This window comes from Callithrix jacchus, chromosome 10 (assembly GCF_049354715.1).
Source record: "Callithrix jacchus isolate 240 chromosome 10, calJac240_pri, whole genome shotgun sequence".
In the NCBI taxonomy this organism is placed as follows: domain Eukaryota; kingdom Metazoa; phylum Chordata; class Mammalia; order Primates; family Cebidae; genus Callithrix; species Callithrix jacchus.
In genome coordinates, this window is record NC_133511.1 from 55,967,985 (window position 1) to 55,988,975 (window position 20,991).

Sequence of the window (20,991 nt, forward strand, 5' to 3'; positions counted from 1 at the left end):
TCCCCAGTGAAGCTGGTGGCTTCAGTACTTAGTTCCACCTCTGGATTTACTTTTGGTTTCACAAGGTTTTCTATACTTTCTGTTCAAATTAAACATTAAAATAAATATTTTAAAAATATTTCACCCTGTATTTTGAACACTTTTATCATAAACATGCTCAGATTTTTGTGAAGTAGATGTCAATAAAATAGTAATCTACCCTCATATACCAGACAACTAGATTCAATTATTATTTTGTCAAACTTGGTTTAATTTGTTTTTTTTTTCTTTTTATGTTTTTACTTTAATATGTTAGAGCTCTAATAGCAATTATTACATCTTTTAATACTAATGTATATAACCCTACAAATAGAGGTAATCTATATAATCACCTAGAAAGTTATCAATTTATCTTTACTATTATCTAATACATTTGAATATAGCTCAAATGCTTCTTATTATTTCAAAATGTCATTTTATGGTTGGTTGATTTAAATTGTGGTCCCAAAAAGACCTACATCATGACTTTCATGGTGGTGGTGCTTTTATTTTTAACTCTCTTTCATCTAGCTCTGTCTTCCTTTTTCTTAAATTTAATGATACCAATGACTCTTGAAAACTAAGACAGTTGCCTTACAGAATTTTTTTCTTTCAGTGTACAAATTGATTCTCTATTCTTCATATTTTCTATAAACTAAAAAATAAATACAAAGACTAGATTACATTTGGATTCAACTTCTTTTGCATGGGTACTTCATAGGTAGTGAGTGTAATTTTTATTATATTAAATCAGAAAATATGTATATCTGGTAATCATAATTTTAGTGATGTTAAAATTGATCATTGTTACAGGTTTTGTCAGCCTGACCCTTCCACTGCAACTTTCCTCATTAGTTTTTTCACCTAATAGCTTTTACCATCTATGGGTGATTGTTGCCTTTTAACATTTTTTCAACATAATTTGCCATTGGTGATTTTGTAATTATATCACTTATCTACATGTATCATATGAAAATTTTCTGAAAAAATTTTCCTCAGAAACAAAGTGTTTTAGATGACTCTGATGTTTAGTTTGTGTAGGAGAAGATAAATGTTTAATTCTTTCTTTTTAATTGCCAATTTTCATGGTAAATGGTAGCCACTTTAGCTACCTCCTGTGCTGAAATGAGGTTTTTATTTTTTTTTAATTTTCAGTTAGGTTTTTGGCTTTTATAATGTGACACTTCAAGATGTTTTTATAAAGAGAGGGATTATAAATAAAAAATAAAAATCAAGACTACTAAGCACATCACTATACCTGGGGTTAGTATTTTTTGGGTTCATGAGAAGTTTTTAGATGTGACGTTTTCTAGAATATATGTACCTTCTATATCAACAGAAGAGTAGATCTTAATTTGATTAGAATCCAAAATGGAATTTCCCAGTCCTTTAATTCCTATTCTATCTTTGGTGATGCCATTATTTTTAAGTTCCTGTTTTTCCTTTAAAGTCAATGTGATCCTACATTTCTCGAATGGTTTTCCTAAAATTTATTTTTAATATGTCATCTCTCTACCTCCCTGCCTTCATCCATAGAATCTGAGCTGGGGTAAATAATGAGCCTATCCTCAATCTCCTTTACTTAGCAGAACATGCATATGGGTAACAAGACATTTGTCAAATGGTGATTTGTGTTTTTAAAGTCATGCTAATAAAAATTAAGAATTAAAAAGAGAGAATTAAAGTTCTATAGAAGTGAATTTCTTAGCCTCCAAAGAAAAGATTGATGGGAGTTTAAGCAAACTTAGAATTACTATTTTGTGAACACATTGATTAAATACGGTTATTTCTCCTCCTGACCTTATGTTTTATCAGTATCTTATTATGTGGAAAAAATGAAGACATCAACATAGTACAAAAAGCTTATTTAAAAGGCAAATGGGTCACGTTTGTATGAAATGGCAATTATGAAAACAATCACAAATGAGTCATTGAACAGGATTTAATTAATAGGTTAGACCCAAAGAAAGGCTCTGCATCAATGTGTTCAACAACCAAAGAAGACACATTCTGCTTACAAACTATGTATGATAATCTAAGATAAATATTTGTAACATGGAAAGGCAAATATACAAATGGCAAAGTAGAGGTACAGATGTTGTTTTAGGTAGCAAAGATCTAGCCTCAATAACCATCACTATTAAAATATGGCCAGCAAAGTCTGTAATTAAAAAAAAAATACTTCTCTAGCTCTTCCAAAAGCAACCTCTAGGCTAATACTAAAAAGGATGAAGTCATGTGATCAAAATTTTAATATTCAATCAGTAGATAAAAAGATATGCACATTTAAAAACCCTGATTTTATTAAATGTTTTCTCATACATTTGCGTAAGTTAAGGTATAAAAAACTAAATGTAAAGTATTTATTATAAAATGAGATTAACATGGTATGTCATGTCATCAGACTCAGCAGCATTGTCAGTTGGTAAGTTTTATATATATTGTTTTCAAAGAACCAGTTGGTGAACAAAAACAGCACAATAATTATAGCCGTTAATTAGCACATTCATTTAGTCAGAAATCATGTCTCATATCATGTGCCAGTTATAGTTCCAAGCACTAATTAAGCAAAGATTAGTAAGACAAGAACCCTTCATGTAAAGAACTCACAATCTCTTAGGAGAATTATTCACATAGTCAGTTAATAACAGTTTACTATGAAGGGTGTTATAATAAGAATATGGAAGATGTGCTGTGGATAATTAGAAAATAATGGGAATTCTTGTTTTGGAGACAGCTTTTTAAGGAGAGAGCTTTCTCGAGATGGTAACTTTCAATTTGGGTGTTGAATGTAAGTCTACCAGCTGGATAAAGTAGGGGAATAGTTTGTTAAAATCTCAGACTTGAGCATATTTGTAGAGACAGGAAATTACAAAACAGATGTGGTATTCAGGGGTTAATACACAGTTCTGTGATTGGAGGAGGAGTGCATGAGAGAGGACAGGAGATGAGAATCCATATGATGTTTGGTGAAGATGGGAAGGACTGAGTGTCATGAGAAGCAGCCTGGGCTTTTAGACTGCAGTATTTATGTGTCCAGCAAGGGTTTTAATATAGTTGAATGTAGTTACAAGTTCTTTAGTTTGAGGAGGAAAAATGAAGCTGGAAAGAGACTGTAGGCAGAGAGATAAGTTTGGAAGGTATTGCCAGAGTTGATGAGATATGAACCAAGCTAGTGGTAATAAGAATGCCCAACAAGGTGACAATTTCGGGAATTCTTTAGAACAAGGGTGTCCAATTTTTTGGCCTCCCTGGGCCACATTGGAAGAAGAATTGTCTTGGGTCACACATAAAATACACTAACATTAATGATAGCTGATGAGTTAAAAAAAAATCACACATTAAAAAAAATCTCATAATGTTTTAAGAAAGTTTACAAATTTGGGTTGGGCTGCATTCAAAGCCATCCTGGACTGCATGCAGCCTATGGGCTGTGAATTGAACCATCTTGCTTTAGAACATAAAGTCAGTTAAATTAGAAAGACAGTTGAACATTATGGGTTCTGGAGGGAATAATCAAGAATTATTCTAAAGTGGTCAAATTGGATGGATTACAGTGGCATTGAGTTAAGGAGAATAGTTGGAGAAATTGGTTTTGGGAAAAAGTTCCCTGAGCTTGATTTCAAGCATGTGGAAGCCTAAAACCCAGGAAGGACCATAAAGAATGGGTCCTAGAGATACCCTTTTCCCCATAAAACATACAATTTTGGAAGGAAAGCATCTAGCAAGCTATTTGGGATTTGACTTGGTTTGGCAAATTTTTATTAAAAAAATAATTTTTCTGCCTGTGAAAAAAGCAGGAGGAACTTTTCAAAACAGAGCAAATATGTGCTTACAAAGCATCAAGAAGCTCAAAATAACTTCTTATACAAATTGTTACAAAGCAGAAATGAGAAAATCATCATCCTTATGTTTATATTTAGATCTATTTTATGAGATTAAACCCAGGGTTACCTTTGATCTTCATTATTAGAAATTTAGTGAAAAGTATTCACAGTTTGTTCAAACATTAGAGAAAAACAGAAGTTTGAAGGAATTTGGAGATGTTAAGTACATCTTAAAAATAACAACTTTTAGAAACTAAAAGTTAAACATAAGGATTTTTTGATGTTTTGACAGTATGATAATTTAATGATTATTTACTTTCTATATTTGATAAGCAGGTTTTCTCCTTCACCAGTCATTATTTCAGTTTTTTTCCAAAAGCACCCTAATTGTTTTTTGTTTTATTGCTTTTTTCAAATTTTGACTGTTTCTTGATTAGGAAAAACAAAGTTCAAAGAAATTAAGTGATATTGTTGAGATCATCCAAATGTGATCTGGAGTTTGAACTTGTCCTTGCATGCATTTCCTTCATAAACTGAAAACATTCACATTGAGGCTTCAGTTGCTTCCATCTAGCTCCTCACTTCTCTTTCCTCTGTCTTTGTCTTTCCTTCCTTCAGTTATTTCTCTAAAATATCCACCCAAGTAGAGTCTGTAGTTACTAGCTAAGGTCGTTAACTAGCTAAGGTCGTTAATCACGTATGCCAATAACTCTTGCAGTTTGATCTTCTGCTATATTTTTAGGTATTTGGGAAGGTTATTGCCTCTCTCAACAAGCATTTGATAAATGAATGTGAATGTCTTAGTGCTACCCAACTACTGAATCACAAACTTAGATGGGAACTACTGAACTAAATCTTGGGAATAAATGACAGTAATGGTATTCAACACTGTTTGCCTTTAGTTAACCTGATGGAAACAGAACACAGAAAATGCGTTTTACATGTTAATAAGAAATACATTCTTGAGACACACTATTAACAGAACTTGATTTTTGCATTTGTGACTTTTTAGAGAAATGTGTATTTATAACACTATTAAACAGAATAGCCTTAAATCAGAAACATAACTTGTGGTTTGACTAGTAGCATCTGGAAAGAATCAATTCCTTTGCCTATAATGTTTCTAAGCAACCACAAATTGAAGCAATGCAAAGATAGTTCATGGGAAGTTAAAGCTATAATTTTTAGATTTCCATAATTTTGGATCTGCTGTAGGGCAAAACGCTGAAAGCTAATTTACACATTCTGTCTTTATTTATTAAATACAAATTTTATGTGATATCAAATCATCACGGATTTTTATAAGCAAATGGGCCTTTTCAGGAGGTCCAATTTAAGTCTTTCTTTGTTATGTATAATTAGAATCTGCATATGCAGTCCAGCATAATTATTTTGTCAAATATAAAGCAACACTGAAATTGTGATGTTAATATTATAAAGCTGTGAATTTATTAACACACAGTTCAGATGCTTTCTGAGTTTTAAAAATTCTAATTGGATTGAATTTCATCATTACCAAATACTTTAATGCACTCTTGTACAACATGAATCTAAATGTAAGTCATAAGTTTTTCCTTGTTTGGTATGTCTCCATTTGCATTTTCAGAGTAATTTAAATGTAAATATACTTTGTACAAATTATTTCCTAAAATCCTTGAAAGTAAATGCCAAAGGTCTGATACCTAAAAAGAAAATCTGAAAATACAAACTATTTAGAAAATCACATACTACAGTATAGACATTTAGAATATTATGATTTTTTAAATGACTGCCTTTTTCCATGAAATGGGTTTTTTTTTAACAAAGTAAAATTAGAGACTAGCCGAGAGGAAATGAAATAAATCGTTTTTTATATATTATGCAGGGGATATTATTTCCTCATGGAAATTTAAAGTACATTTACAAAAGTTTTCTAATTGTAGAAATTTTTAATAGGTGTTATCAGGATTTTTAAGCTAACTAAGTAGTTGAGCTCACCATGAGAAATACTGGAATATTGTTTAATCCTTTTGGGGAGGGAAGAGGTTTGGTAGGCCATGTTTAATTTTACATTTTAAAATATTAATTGATCTTAGTAGTATGTCAATTCTTATCAATAGAATAAGCAAGTTTGCTATGCTGGTATAAAGGATTTTGTGGCCAGGTGTGGTGGCTCATGGCTGTAATCCCAGCAGTGTGGGAGGACGAGATGAGCGACCATCTGAGCCCAGAAGTTTGAGACCAGCCTGTGCGAAAGGCCAAAACCCGTCTCTACAAATAATTAGCCAGGCTTGGTGGTACACACCTGTAATTCCAGCTACTTGGGAGGCTGAGCTTGTAGGAAGATTCCCTGAGCCTTGTAGGTTAAGGCTGCAGTAAGCCATGGTTATGCCACTGTTGTACTCCTGCCTGGGTAACAGATTGAGACCCTACAGAAAAAAAAAAAAGAAAGATTTTGTATACTATTTGTATTTTTTTTCTTTTGTTCTAGAAAGAGATCCATGTTATCTGAATACTTATCTATAAATAATGAAATAGTGGCATATTGAAAATCACAACTTGTTTTTTTTCCTTTTAGTAAAGTAAACCAAAGCCTGAAACAGAACCAGTAGAAACTAATTATTTATACCTCACTGACCTCTTTGAATTTAAAGCCACAAAAATACTTTAGTCCTTTGGACATAAGTGGGCAACTGAATTTATAAAGAAGCCAGAATGAAAAGTGTGAAGAGTGACTGAGAATATGGTAGGCACATTTCTCTATCATATAGCCTTTGATAAAATAGACCCCTAGCTGCTCTCCTCCCACCACCTACCCACACATGCATGATTAGAGCAGACTTCATTAGCAGGTGCCAACTGTCAGCCCTCAGTATTTTGCTTTAAGCTTTAGTTTCTTTCAGTCTGGCTCAGAAACTTACTCCGTATAATTTCAATTCACCAATAATTTCTTGAACACCTATAATGAACCTATAATGTAGAGACATAATAGGTGGTAAAGAGTCAGACACTGCTTTCCAGAAATAGTGGTCTTGTGGAAGAAGATTACATACATTATTAATGCTCATAAAAAAAGAAACCTGTCTTGTGTTTCTCATGATAAAAGGAGGCCAGGCACAGTGGCTCAAGTCTGTAATCCCAGCACTTTGGGAGGCCAAAGCGGGTGGATCACGAGGTCAAGAGATCGAGACCATCCTGGTCAACATGGTGAAACCCCGTCTCTACTACAAATACAAAAAATTAGCTGGGCATGGTGGCGCGTGCCTGTAATCCCAGCGCTACTCAGGAGGCTGAGGCAGGAGAATTGCCTGAACCCAGGAGGCGGAGGTAGCGGTGAGCAGAGATCGCGCCATTGCACTCCAGCCTGGGTAACAAGAGCGAAACTCCGTCTCAAAAAAAAAAAAGGAAAGATTTGATACTTTCTGAGGCCCTACTGTGTACTACACACTGTGGTAGGCACCTCACTTTCAGCATCACACTCGACTCTCCCAAAAATCCTATGTGGGTATGTGATTTCTAAAATCATTTAATTAGCAGCTAGTGTGCTAGAACTTAGACCTAGTCTGTCTATCTGTCTGACTACAAACTTCCTACTATTACCCTGCCACTTCCTTTATTTCAAATTAGGGAACACTAGGAGAATCCTTGGAGAGGGTGGATTTTAAAGTCATAACTACATAGTTTATTTTTTCACTTTTAAATGAGTAATATTTCAAATTTACACAAGGATTTTAAGTACCTAATAAAGTAGAGAAAAATATAACTTCTCCCTATACCACTCTTAGGTGAGAGGCAGCTCAGACCTGTAGGACTGTTAAAGTCTGTGAATGGATTGTGTATGTCAAACAACTGTAATATGCATGTGAGGAAAAGCATTATTGCCAAGAAAGAGGGACTACCTCTTCCTTGTAAGATATTACATCTTCATCTCAAGAAGAAGAGCTAAGTATCATCTCTCTTCGGCATTATCCTAATTATTTATATTGTTCATTTGTGGTGTTTTAGTAAAAGCAGATTCAAAAGCTTGTTCTATTGTTACCAGCAGAGGGACCTCGAACAAGTAAGATAGCTTCTCTGAATGTCAGTTTCCCCATCAGTAAGGTGAAGGGATAAAGTTTACCCCTTATATTGTTGTGAATATCAAGTGTATCTGCATGCTCCTGGCACATGGTCAGCAATCGATACATGTTTCATATCCTTTCTTATGATCCTCAGACTGTGTTCCCTGTTAGCATGTGACACTGGGCTTTCTCAGTAAAGGGTTCTATACAGCAGTTCCATCCAGCAATCTTTACATCATATTATAAAATTTCAGAAGCACATATTTTTAATGCTCCAACCACGTCTGTGGCATGAAGACTTTTATTGCCTCAGGAAAATTCCTGATTGAATAGAGAGCCAAGTGCCAAGTTACTTGAGGGGCCAAGTTTCAACAGAACAGTTAAAGTAAATGAAGCTATCCTTCATGTGTATGTCTGCCTCGCTCTCCTCCCTCCAAGGAAAGCTTTGTATGAAATTGAACAAGGTAGCCTCTCTTAGCTTCAGTTTCCTCATCTGAAAAGTAGATGTGATCATATCTGTCTCAATGTCTTGTCATGAGATCTAATAAATGAAATATTTTAATGCATGAGAAATATTAACATTTTCTTTCCATTCCTGTTGAAGTCATGAATAATTTGTAGGAAACTAAGTTCCAAACCAACTGTTGTGCCTGGGATAAGGTCTCTGGAGCTATGTTTTATTCATTTCTAAGTTAAGATAATAATACCTAAACTCAGACATTTGTATATTTAAATAAACTTATCTAAATTATGTAAAGTAATGTATAAAACATCTGCCATATTGCAGTATAAAATGTAAATTTGGGAGAAATCAAATTGGAAATTTCAAATCATCCTCTTGGCTAATGGGAGGGATACATGATTTGACAAGGCAAAGCTATTACATTGTGAATAAAATGCCTCATGAGGAGAAGTAATGAACTTCAATTTCAAAAAACAATATTTCAAGTAGCTAGTAGTTATTATGCAGTATATTGGACTCTGGGAATAAAAATAATTGGTAAGACACTAGTTATAGGTTATAGACAAATACACTTTTTCTATTTCTTGCTGAATATTTATTGCATTTCAAGCACATACAATTAAAAATTAACACAATATTTATTGAGTACTTATTACAAAGCAGTTATTAAGCTTTTTATGTATTATCTCATTTAATCTTACATCTTTAATGAGGTATACCTTGTTTGCACATTTAATAGATAATAAGACAGAAAAATAATAACTAAATAACTCACCAAGTGTTACATTGCCACTAATAAATACCACCAGGATGCATCTAAAGCCTGAAATCCTAATATCTAACTTAGACCACATGTTAACACCAAATGCATGATTTTCCTTTATGAATCGTACCATTTTCTCTGAATGAGCAATTTGCTTTAAATAGAAGACAGGCTTACTTATAGTAGATGGTTTGAGCATGATCTATTTTTAGTGACCATTTATCTTGAAACCTCAAATCCTTGTCTTGGAAGAATGTTTACACAGAAATCCATGAAGAATAGGCAAATGTAGAAGACATGTTTTTTATTAGTACTTTTACAAAGATGAGAGAATCATAAGAATGTGAGATAGAAAGTTGTGATATGCTGGAAAAAAGCTAAAATAAAATACTTTTAAAAGTAGATTGAGCAGATTAAAACGACATATAATATGTATTATACATCAATACAATTGACCAAACCTTCTGTCCCATTGAAAAATGATAAGAGCTGATAGTGGTAACATTAGGCACTTTTATAGTTTAGAATTGTTTTCAAAGTCACCAGCTGCATAGACTGGCAATACAATAAAAGCACACAACAGCATTGGAGATCTTGGATATAGAAAGTAAATTACCTGTCAGTGTCTGAGATCTTGTCTTTTCTACTTGCATTAATCAGAAAATGTACGTACAGGGTAAGTATAAATAAAGAGATGTGTGCATCTATTACTAGCTCTGATCAAAGCTTTCTAGAGTAGTGAGACATGTATCATTAAAAGAATGGATAACATAATGTCTTAATCCATTTTCTCTTGCTGTAACTGAATATCTGAGACTGGGTAATTTATAAAGAAAATAAATTTGTCACAGTTCTGGAGGCTGAGAAGTCCAGAATCAGGTGGCTGCCTCTGGTCAGTTTCTGGTGAGGTCAACTTGCTGTGTCATTGCATAGGAGAAGGCATCAGAGGGCAAGAGGGGTACCCTGAGAGCCAAACTCAGTTTTTTAACAGAGTCTTATTGTGATAAATAATCAATTCCCATGATAACCCATTAATTCATTAACCCATAATCCATTAATCTATGTATGAACCAATCATCTCTTAAAGGCCTCAGCTCTTAATACTGTTACTTTAGGGATTAAGTTTTAATATAAATTTCAGAGGGAACAAACATTCAAATCCTATCACACAGCCATAGAGACTTCAAACAATTATCCTGCTTGACTAGGACTTGACAACTATAGTTCATGGGCCAAGTCTGTCCCAATGCTGGTTTTTGTAAATAAAGTTTCACTGGTACACAGCCATGCCATTAATTTCTATATCATCTCTGGCTGCTTTCATGCTACAGTAGCAGAGTTGAGTAGTTACTACAAAGATCATATGGCCAGTAAAGCCTGAAATATTTATTATTTTGTCCTCTATTGAAAAAACGCTGCTGATCCTCAACTTAGATTATTTGGGCCGGGGGCGCGGTGGCTCACGCCTGTAATTCCAGCACTTTGGGAGGCTGAGGCGGGTGGATCACTAGGTCAAGAGATCAAGACCATCCTGGTCAACCTGATGAAACCCCGTCTCTACAAAAAATATAAAAAATTAGCTGGGCATGGTGGCACATGCCTGTAATCCCAGCTACTCAGGAGGCTGAGGCAGGAGAATTGCTTGAACCCAGGAGGCAGAGGTTGCAGTGAGCAGAGATCGTGCCATTGCAATCCAACCTGGGTAACAAGAGTGAAACTCCATCTCAATAAAAAAACAAAACAAACAAAAAAAACCAAAAGAAGATTATTTGAATTCTGGTTTTCAAGTGAGGGAGATAAATTATCCATAAAATAAAGACTTGTAAGACATTCCAAGAAGTCTTCTAATTAAAACCCTAATTTTTAAAAAAGTGACTGTCATAAAAACTTTTCTTATGAACCTATCAATTTGTAGGAAGTCATCATTTCACCAGGAATTTCTTAGAGTTATCCTTAGACTGCTTTATTTTTATTATTTTTATTGCATTTTAGGGTTTGGGGTAAATGTGAAGAACATGTAAGATTGTTGCATAGGTACACACATGGCAGTGTGGTTTGCTGCCTTCTTCCCCATCACCTATATCTGGCATTTCTCCCCGTGTTATCCCTCCCCAAATCCCCACCCACCACTGTCCCTCCCTTATTCCCCCCACACAGACCCCAGAGTGTGTGATGCTCCCCTCCCTGTGTCCATGTGTTCTCACTGTTCAACTCCTGCTTATGAGTGAGAACATGCAGTATTTGATTTTCTGTTCTTGTGTCAGTTTGCTGAGAATGATAGTTTCCAGGTTCATCTATGTCCCTACAAAGGACACGAATTCATTGTTTTGTATGACTGCTTCGTATTCCATGGTGTATATGTGCCACATTTTCCCTGTCCAGTCTATCATCGATGGGCATTTGGGTTGCTTCCAAGTCTTTGCTATTGTAAACAGTGACTCAATGAACATTTGTGTCCATGTGTCCTTTTAATAGAATGATTTATAATTCTTTGGATATATACCCAGTAATGGGATTGCTGGGTCAAATGGAATTTCTATTTCTAGGTGCTTGAGGAATCGCCACACTGTCTTCCACAATGGTTGAACTAATTTACACTTCCATCAATAGTGTGAAAGTGTTCCTATTTCTCCACATCCTCTCCAGCATCTGTTGTCTCCAGATTGTTTAATGATCGCCATTCTAACTGGTGTGAGATGGTCTCAATATAGTTTTGATTTGCATTTCTCTAATGACAGTGACAATGAGCATTTTTTCATATGTTTGTTGTCCTCATATATGTCTTCTTTTGTAAAGTGTCTGTTCATATCCTTTGTCAACTATTGAATGGGCTTGTTTGTTTTTTTCTCGTTAATCTGTTTTAGTTCTTTGTAGTTTCTGGATATCAGCCCTTTGTCAGATGGGTAGATTGCAAAAATTTTTTCCTATCCTGTTGGTTGCCAATTCACTCTAATGACTGTTTCTTTTGCTGCGCAGAAGCTGCGGAGTTTGATTAGGTTTCATCTGTATATTTTGGCTTTTGTTGACAATGGTTTTGGTGTTTTAGTCATGAAGTCCTTGCCTAGGCCTATGTCCTGAATGGTTTTGCCTAGATTTTCTTCTAGGGTTTTTTTTTTTTTTTTTTTTTTTGAGATGGAGTTTCACTCCTGTTACCCAGGCTGGAGTGCAATGGCGCGATCTCAGCTCACCACAACCTCTGCCTCCTGGGTTCAGGCAATTCTCCAGCCTCAGCCTCCTCAGTAGCTGGAATTATAGGCATGCGCCACCATGCCCAGCTATTTTTTTGTATTTTTAGTAGAGACGGGGTTTCACCATGTTGACCAAGTTGGTCTCGATCTCTCAACCTCGTGATCCACCCGCCTCGGCCTCCCAAAGTGCTGGGATTACAGGTGTGAGCCACCGCGCCCGGCCTCTTCTAGGGTTTTTATGGTGTTAGGTCTTATGTTTAAGTCTTTAATCCATCTGGAGTTAATTTTAGTGTAAGGTGTCAAGAAGGGGTCCAGTTTCTGCTTTCTGCACATGGCTTATCAGTTTTCCCAACACCATTTATTAAACAGGGAATCCTTTCCCCATTGCTTGTTTTTTTCAGGGTTGACAAAGATCAGATGGTTGTAGATGTATTGCATTGCCTCTGAGGCCTCTGTTCTGTACCATTGGTCTATATCTCTGTTTTGGTACCAGTACCATACTGTTTTCATTACTGTAGCCTTGTAGTATAGTTTGAAGTCCGGTAGTATGATGCCTCCCGCTGTATTCTTTTTGCTTAGAATTGACTTGGCTATGTGGGCTCTCTTTTGGTTCTATATGAAGTTTAAGGTGGTTTTTTCCAGTTCTGTGAAGAAGCTCATCGGTATCTTGATGGGGATAGCGTTGAATCTGTAAATTACTTTGGGCAGTATGGCCATTTTCATGATATTGATTCTTCCTAACCATGAGCATGGAATGTTTCTCCATCTGTTTGTGTTGTCTCTTATTTCATTGAGCAGTGGTTTGTAGTTCTCCTTGAAGAAGTCCTTTACATTCTTTGTTAGTTGTATTCCTAGGTATTTTATTCTCTTTGTAGCAATTGTGAATGACAGTTCATTCTGGATTTGACTCTCTTTAAGTCTCTTATTGGTGTATAGGAGTGCTTGTGATTTTTGCACATTGATTTTGTATCCTGAGACTGCTGAAGTTGCTTATCAGTTTTGGGAGATTTTGGGCTGAGACAATGGGGTCTTCTAAATATATTATTATATTTAGAAGTATATTATATACTTTTACATATACATATAATATACTTCTAAGTGTATTATATGTTGTCTGCAAATACAGATAATTTGACTTCCTCTTTAGACTGCTTTTTGAAGGCATTTGCTCTTTCAAGGAATAATTTTTAGTAGATTCTGAATGCCAGTACTGAATTGGACATGAAAAATACAAGTTGAATTAGATAGAGCCTATATTCTTAAAGAATTTCAACTGATGTGTTGTTTATACTGTATCTTTATATTTAAGTTTAGTTTCTAGTAGGTCTTGCTTTTTTATTCAATCCATCAATCTCCACCTTTTAATTGAAGTTTAGACTACTTATATTTGATATAATTATTAATATGCTAAAATTTAAATATATTTTCTTGCTACTTGCTTTTTACTGCTAACATCTGTTCTTTTCTCCCATTTTCCTTGACAATTTTTCAGTTGAGCCTTCTTACAATTCCATTTTAGATCAACTATTGGCTTATTACCTATATATATTTTTTCTTTTATGTGGTTTCTCTAGGGTTTATACAATTTATCAGAGTCTATTTTTAAATAATATTATACCACTTCACATATAATACGAGATACTCACAATAATATACTTTTTTGCTTAAGAATATCACTGTATTTATTTTCCTACAGTTAATTTTTCTACAGTTTCAACATTTTCTTTCCAAAATTAAAAGAAGAATATCCCAAAGTTTAGAACTGGATCACTTGGGCCTCTCTGTTCTTATCTCCTCCCAGTTCAAAATGCTTGCATCTCTTAATGGCCAGCATCCTCTTGCATCTGTAGTTAGGCTCAACACATTCCAGCCTGAGCACAATGTTCTTTGTGGTCTTAGCCTTCTTCCAGAAAATCTACTTTGTCTGCCCACCATAGCCACTCTGCTTCTGATCATAACACCTCTTTTCCTGGGCATACAAGGAATCCTTGCACTTCTTATACTGTGTCACCTTGTGAGGCTGATGCTTGCCACACTTCTTACAGAAGGTTCTTTGGGTTTTAGGTATGTTGACCATCTTTGCAGAAGGCGTGGTCTATCTACATGGTGAAAACTAGAAATGGTGTCTGAGACCCTCGCTTAGCGCAGCTCTCGCCTAACAGGAAAGGGCAATAATATCCTTTTAACTCTGCACATGCCTCTTGTGCATAATTTTATCTATGTAAGTCATATAATAAATTATTATTATTTTTGCTTATTTATATTTTAAAGAGAGTAAAAATGAGACAAAAATTTAAGTACCTGAATATTGATCATTTCTAATGTTCTTCATTTATTTGTTGTAACTGTAAATTTCTTGTATAGATATACATTTCCTCTGTTGTTATTTTTCTTTGCCTGCAAACCTTCCTTTGACATTATTGTGCTACAGATTTGCTGGCAATGAACATTATAAGCTTTTGCCATTTTTAAATTATATTTTTGCAGGGTATAGAATTCTACATTGACAGTTCTTCTCTTTTAATACTTTAAAGATGTGACTTCATCTACTGCCATATGATCTGAATAGTTACTTATGAGGAGGAGTTGCTGTCATTCTTTGTTCTTCTGTATGGAAAGTAAGCTTTTTCTTTTCTGGCTGCTTTTGAAATTTTTCACTCTATCTTTGGTTTTCAGCAATTTAATCTTGATGTATGATTTTCTTTTCGTACATTCTGCCTGGGGTGTTTGAGCTTCTTAGATCTGTGGATTTCTAAAGTTGTCAAATGTGGAAAATTATTGGTCATTATTTCTTTAAATAATGTTTCTTTTCCTTCCCACTTTCTAGGACTCCACTTGGTATCATTCAGAATATCATTGGCAGTCTATTCACTTTGTTCCAATCTTTTGAAATCTCTGTGTTTTAAACAGCTTCCATCACTATTTCTTTGAGTTCACTGGTTTTCTTCTTCTGCAGCATCTTCATCCATGGTTGATGTCATGTACTGTATTTTTCATTTTGGATATTCTTTTTTATCTTTATATGTTTCATTTGGTTCATTAAAAATCTTCCATTTCTCTCATGATACTCTTCATCTTGTTTATGTTTTTCTGCACATTTTTTTACATACATAAAGCACATTTTAAAAATTCACTTCTTAAATGTTCTTGCCTATTTTATTATCTCTGTCATTTCTTTATTAATTGATTTTTTCTAATTATGAGTCATAATGAGGAACTGATTATATAACTCACACTTGCATCTCTCTGTCTCTTCATGATTTTCATTCTTACCCTTTAACCCTGGTATTCTGCTGACGAATTCTCCCTGCCATGGCTATCCAAAACCCCAATTTCTGATTCCTCAATGCATTGGAGAAACTAGACCCTGTTTGGGTCCTATATTTCTTTCTCTTTCCTGAAAACTGCCTCCAGTCAGTAAGCTGGAGCAATAGTGGAGCTCACCTTATTTATTTTTTTTCTCTCATGAATCATACAGATGTCAAATGACTGAAAATTGTTGAATCATATGTGTTTTTCTTATTTTCCGGTTATTTATTGTTGGTGGGCAATTTCCCTAGTAGCTAATTCAGGAAGATGTGACATCTTAGTTGAGCCTTGAAAGTATAGGTAGGAATTTGGCCCTCAAATCGGATTTAATAATGTATTTGAATTTAGCCAGTTTCCTTTTCTGTTCCTTTGATTGTCTACTTCAAACCTTTACTTTTCAAGCCTTCTACTCGTATAATCACATTATTCTTTAGAATTGAACTTCTTTTAAAATTTGAGATAATTTTGTTATAAGACATTTTCTCTCTCCTCATATTTTTCTAATATTAATCTCCTTTCACAGGCATATTTATTTTGTTTCCTTTGATTGAAACGATACTTGTTCACCTGCACCATTGATTTCATCTCATTAATAGTTTTGGGGTAATAGGGTAAAATTACACATTTAGAAACTAGAATAGATTGCATTACTAAGCTACCAATTGCATATTCTTTGAATAAGAGCTTTAGAAGCTAATTTTTTTCTCTAGTCTTAAGAATTAACTCATTAAATATATCAGAAAATTAACTGTAAAATGTAAATTAACAGTTTGATGAACTGAATTGCAAAGATTTAAAACCAAGTGTATTACTGTGGAGAAAGCATAATAGGATAATCTATTATCTTAATAGATTAATGATAGGATAATCTATTATCTTGGTGCAAGGAGCCATAGGAAGCTCTAATATCCTTAAGAAGGAAGGATGTCATTTTATTCCTCTCTTAACCATAGGAAGGACTAGCTAAATTGGAGTAGAAACCCAAAGTGTGATAAGCACTATTTTTGACATCACTTTAGGAAGAGTCATTTGTAAGAAACCTTGGGGGTTTCCCAAAATATGAGACTTGTTTGTCCTTAGTTTCATAAGCTCTCTGAAAGTCATTGAACTTTTTTTCACTTGAAAAAGCTAAATTCCAGATACCCTAGGTAATAATTTTTAGGTCACATAACCTTTGCTAATAACAGTAAATATGTCTGAAAATGTATTAACTCTTTCATACCTTCAGGGCACCATTAGAGAATTTTAAGCCAACCAATTCCTCAGTAATTCTGCAGGGAACCAAAAGAGTTAATATATGTAGCAGAGATGGAGTGTTAAGAATAAAGGTAAATCTGCTTCACTGAGATTTGCTAAGAAATACAGCACAACCAGGGAGTTAACAGATCAGAACAACAGCATATTGATTCATTTCTCAGTTTTACCATTTCTTTAGAATATATTTGTTCCCCAATCGAACTTAGAGAAAATTTGTAATTATCCAAAAAAAAAAAAAAAAAAGAGTAAGTTTAAAGGTTTATTCAGTCTAGCGAGACGTATTGTAAATGAAATTGTTTTCTTGGCCATGGAGGTTAAATTTTGGGTTCAGATATGCCTGGGTTTAAGTTCTAATTCTTCTGCCTGTTGTTATATATACTCATATGCTCATGTGTGCACACCAACCTGACATGCTGTATCTCTCCCCCATGAAAATGAGAAACTAGAAAGAATGATTTAAGAGAAATGATCTGGGATGAAATCTTGGCTTTCTTATTTTCCAGCTGCATGGCCTTGGATAAGTTGCTTAATTCATAGGTCCCTCAATTTTTGTGTGTGTGTAGAAATGGGATTTGGAGGTTAATAATGTCTGATAGATTGTTGTTAGGGTTTAATGAGCTGTTATCAGCAAACTTAGTATCTGGTAAATGATTATTCCTTTTTTGTTTTGATGATATTACACATAAGTCATTCATTTATAAAACTGAGTATGTCCTATTTGTAAGAGCTGAAACAGAACATTTCCTGACACTATGCCTCACCTCTTCACTGTGTTCCAGCAGCCATTTAATATGCATGTGTGTGATAATAGCCAGGTCTTTGTTCCTGGATGGTTAATAGAGTTATTTTTCTCCATAACTTAGAGAGAAGTTACCATCTCAGAGTTACCACTAGCTTTCCCAGGACTTAATTTCAGAGGTGTTAGAGTTGAAATCAGGGAATCATTTTTATCTACTTACATGGCACAAAGAAAGAAAATGAAGGCATGGAAATTCATTTCACATAGCAATGAAAGTAGGTTCGCTTTTAGTCCCAGCTTCAAAAAAAAAAAAAAGACTGGGACTTGCTGTTTGATGAAGATAGAAGTTCTAAGAACAGGTGCCCTTACTGAGCTCAGCATCATCTGATAGTAGCTTCAAACAATGCCAAGTCTTAATGATGGCTGCATTTAATAAAATGCCACAGTCAGCTTTTATCAAGGCCACTGCAAAGGGGATAGCTGCAGAAATGATTTAGAAAGTGTGCATGAGTATGTATGTGTGCCTGCACATATGTATGTGTGCCTGCACATATGTATGTGTTTAAGTGATGGCTGAAATGTTGAGTACCTTCTGAATGAGCAATGAAATACTATATGCAGCAGATATTTGTAGATTGGAAAGCATGATAAAAATATGAGTAATTGTCATTGCTAATATTATAGTAGTATTATAAAAGTATATTTAGAATTCTTTTTCTTTCATTTTTGTTTGTTTCCAAGTAGGTATATATACTAAGGTTTTAATTCTATGTATGGCCAACTTCTAGAAAATCATTACAATAACTCTCCTGTACATTAAGAAATTTGAGACATGTGTTTCATTTAATGCTTTCATTTAAAAAATGATTTTAAAATACTTTGTTTTTATTTGCCTTGTTTCTTACTTTTACTAATAATAATTTGAAAAATGATGCTTAAAAAAGAAGCAATTAGGAATAGTGTGTCTTTGTTGTTACTGTGTTAAATTCAGTTTTTTATTTATTCATGTCATTATCATATTTACTCACAGACCTCTCATTCTGCCCCCTCTGCTTTTGGCAGCACAGTTTATTCATTCATTGAACAAGTAATTTCTGAGCACCTTCTGTATGTGCTAGATAGACCCTGGGGACACAAGTGCTGCCATTGCTCTTAGACATAAAATACATAATCACTCAACCATATAAAATTAAACTGTGATGGGTTCTGTGAAGGAGAGGAAAACGCTGCAGTGAAAACATGTAATAGGACTATCTAAGCTGGTCAGGGAGGTTCCTGAAGGCTTTCCTAAGGAGAAGATACATATGGACTTGGAGTCAAAACATCTGTATACCTTTTGATACATTATGTTTCCAAGGCTTATGGTGTATACCTCATACATTGATGTGTGGGTTAAATGAAACAATGGAATTGCCTATTATGTCTCTTATCCCTCTGTAGTTCACTATTACATGCAGCCAGAGCTATCTTTTAAAAAAAGACATCCAGACTGTGTTGTGTCTCTTCTCATAGCCTTTTGGTGGCTTTCTTTCAATCTCAGGTAAAATCTGATTCCTCCAGAGGCTCATGAGACTCCAAATCAATTACTCTTTGCTCACCTCTCCTACCTCATCTCTTACTCCACTTACATTCTCTTCTTTGCTCACCCATTTCTCATCACTGCAACTCTTGTACTCTTTCTTGATCACATCAAGCCAAGCTGACTTCCACTCAAGCCTTTTACCTTTCTAGCAATTGCTCTTCTCTCTTTGGAATAGTCCGCTCCAAATACTCACAGAACACATTCTGGCGCTTCATGTATGTCACTTGCTGAAATGTCATCTCTTTAAAAATACTTTCCAGGTCCCTTTATCTAAATTACCTCTTTATAAATTCGTTTTCTACCCTGGCATTGTCTGATCCTCTTTCCCTTAATCTTCCTTTGAGCATTCTTTATAGAGGTTGTTGATAATGATAATTATAATAAAAAAGCATCAAAAATACTATTTCTTAATAACAGTATTTGCTACTTTCCAGACTCTCCTGTAAGCTCTTTATGCCTTTATAACTCATTTAGTCCTTAGTATAAATCAGAAGGATAATTATAATTAGTATAATTTTATAGGTAAGAGAGTAAGGCACAGAGCAGTTATGTTACTTACCCAAAGTCACACAGTTAGCAAGTGGTCAAGTAAGCATTTAGGGCCAGATAGTCTTGTTTCCAGATGCTGTACTCTCAGCAACTATGTTCTGCTGCCTCAGGTTTTTTGTTGGTGGGTTTGTTCTCTGTTTTCTTGCTAGCATATACACTTCATGATTCAGATTGTGATGTCTCACATATGGTGGATACTCAATAAAGGTTCGTGAACAAACAGTAGTACATCAAAGCATTTCATTCAGTGCCCAGCAAAAGCTGGTCTTTATTATGTGCATTTGTGGTAATTACATTTTCCTGCTATAGAAATGGATAGATGGCTTTCCCCACCAAAACCAGAAACAAACAAACAAAAACTGAGTCTGACGCATTCATCCTAGGTGCTTTAGCCCTTCTATTTTAATGCCCTATATCCTCTGACTTTGTGAAACTTTCCCATCTTTCTACTTTTGTCCCTATGTCAGGCCCTCAGTGCTCCCTTAATCATTCTCTTTGAAAATGATGTGAACTTTTTACATGAAGTATTGACAACCTAGTTTTGACTTTGTGATACTTCAACAGGATTCTAACTGATCTAACTCAGATATAACATTCAGTAAATATTTATTGAATGGTGACACATTTGGACATGATGTAAGATACTGGGAAAATCAGGTGCAAATCATCTTCTGTCCCTTTGGGGTGCCCTAACCCTTCTCATCTGTCCTTCAGCATGATTTTTATACAATGTCTCATTTACTTCAAATCTTTAGTGGCTTTCAGAGGAAGGTCCGTTATAATCTCCTTTGTTATTATTATTAGTTTGTTCATCTTACCTCTTCCCATGCTCCAATTGTACTAATGACTCTCTAAAGCTGTAACTACAATTCTTAGTCCATGTGGGCTGCCATAACAAAATACCATAAACTGGGCAGCTTATAACAACACACATTTATTTCTCAAAGTTCTGGAGGCTAGGGAATCCAAGATCAAGCTACCAGATGATCTGGTGTTAGGTGAAGGTCTGCCTTGAGGTTCAAAGATGGTACCTTCTTGCCATGTCTTCACTTGGCAGAAGGGGCAAGGCAATTCCCTGGCCCTCTTTTATAATGGCACTAATTCCATTCATGAGAGCTCTACTCTCATGATCCAATCACCTCCCAAAGGCCCCACCTCCTAATATCATCATCTTGGTGGTTAGAATTTCAACATTTAAATTTGTCAGGGACACAAATATTAAATCTACAGCAATAGTGGGTGTCTGTTTTGCCTTC

The 20,991-nt window shown here is 34.8% G+C and overlaps 1 protein-coding gene and 1 pseudogene across 36 annotated transcripts in view; one reads left to right on the forward strand and one right to left on the reverse strand.

The window, feature by feature from the left end:
• DLG2 (discs large MAGUK scaffold protein 2) overlaps positions 1-20,991 on the forward strand; it is a 2,299,762-nt gene that overhangs the window by 1,362,118 nt on the left and 916,653 nt on the right. The gene's annotated exons all lie outside the window — the stretch shown is intronic.
• On the reverse strand, positions 14,056-14,468 carry LOC118145593 (large ribosomal subunit protein eL42-like; annotated as a pseudogene).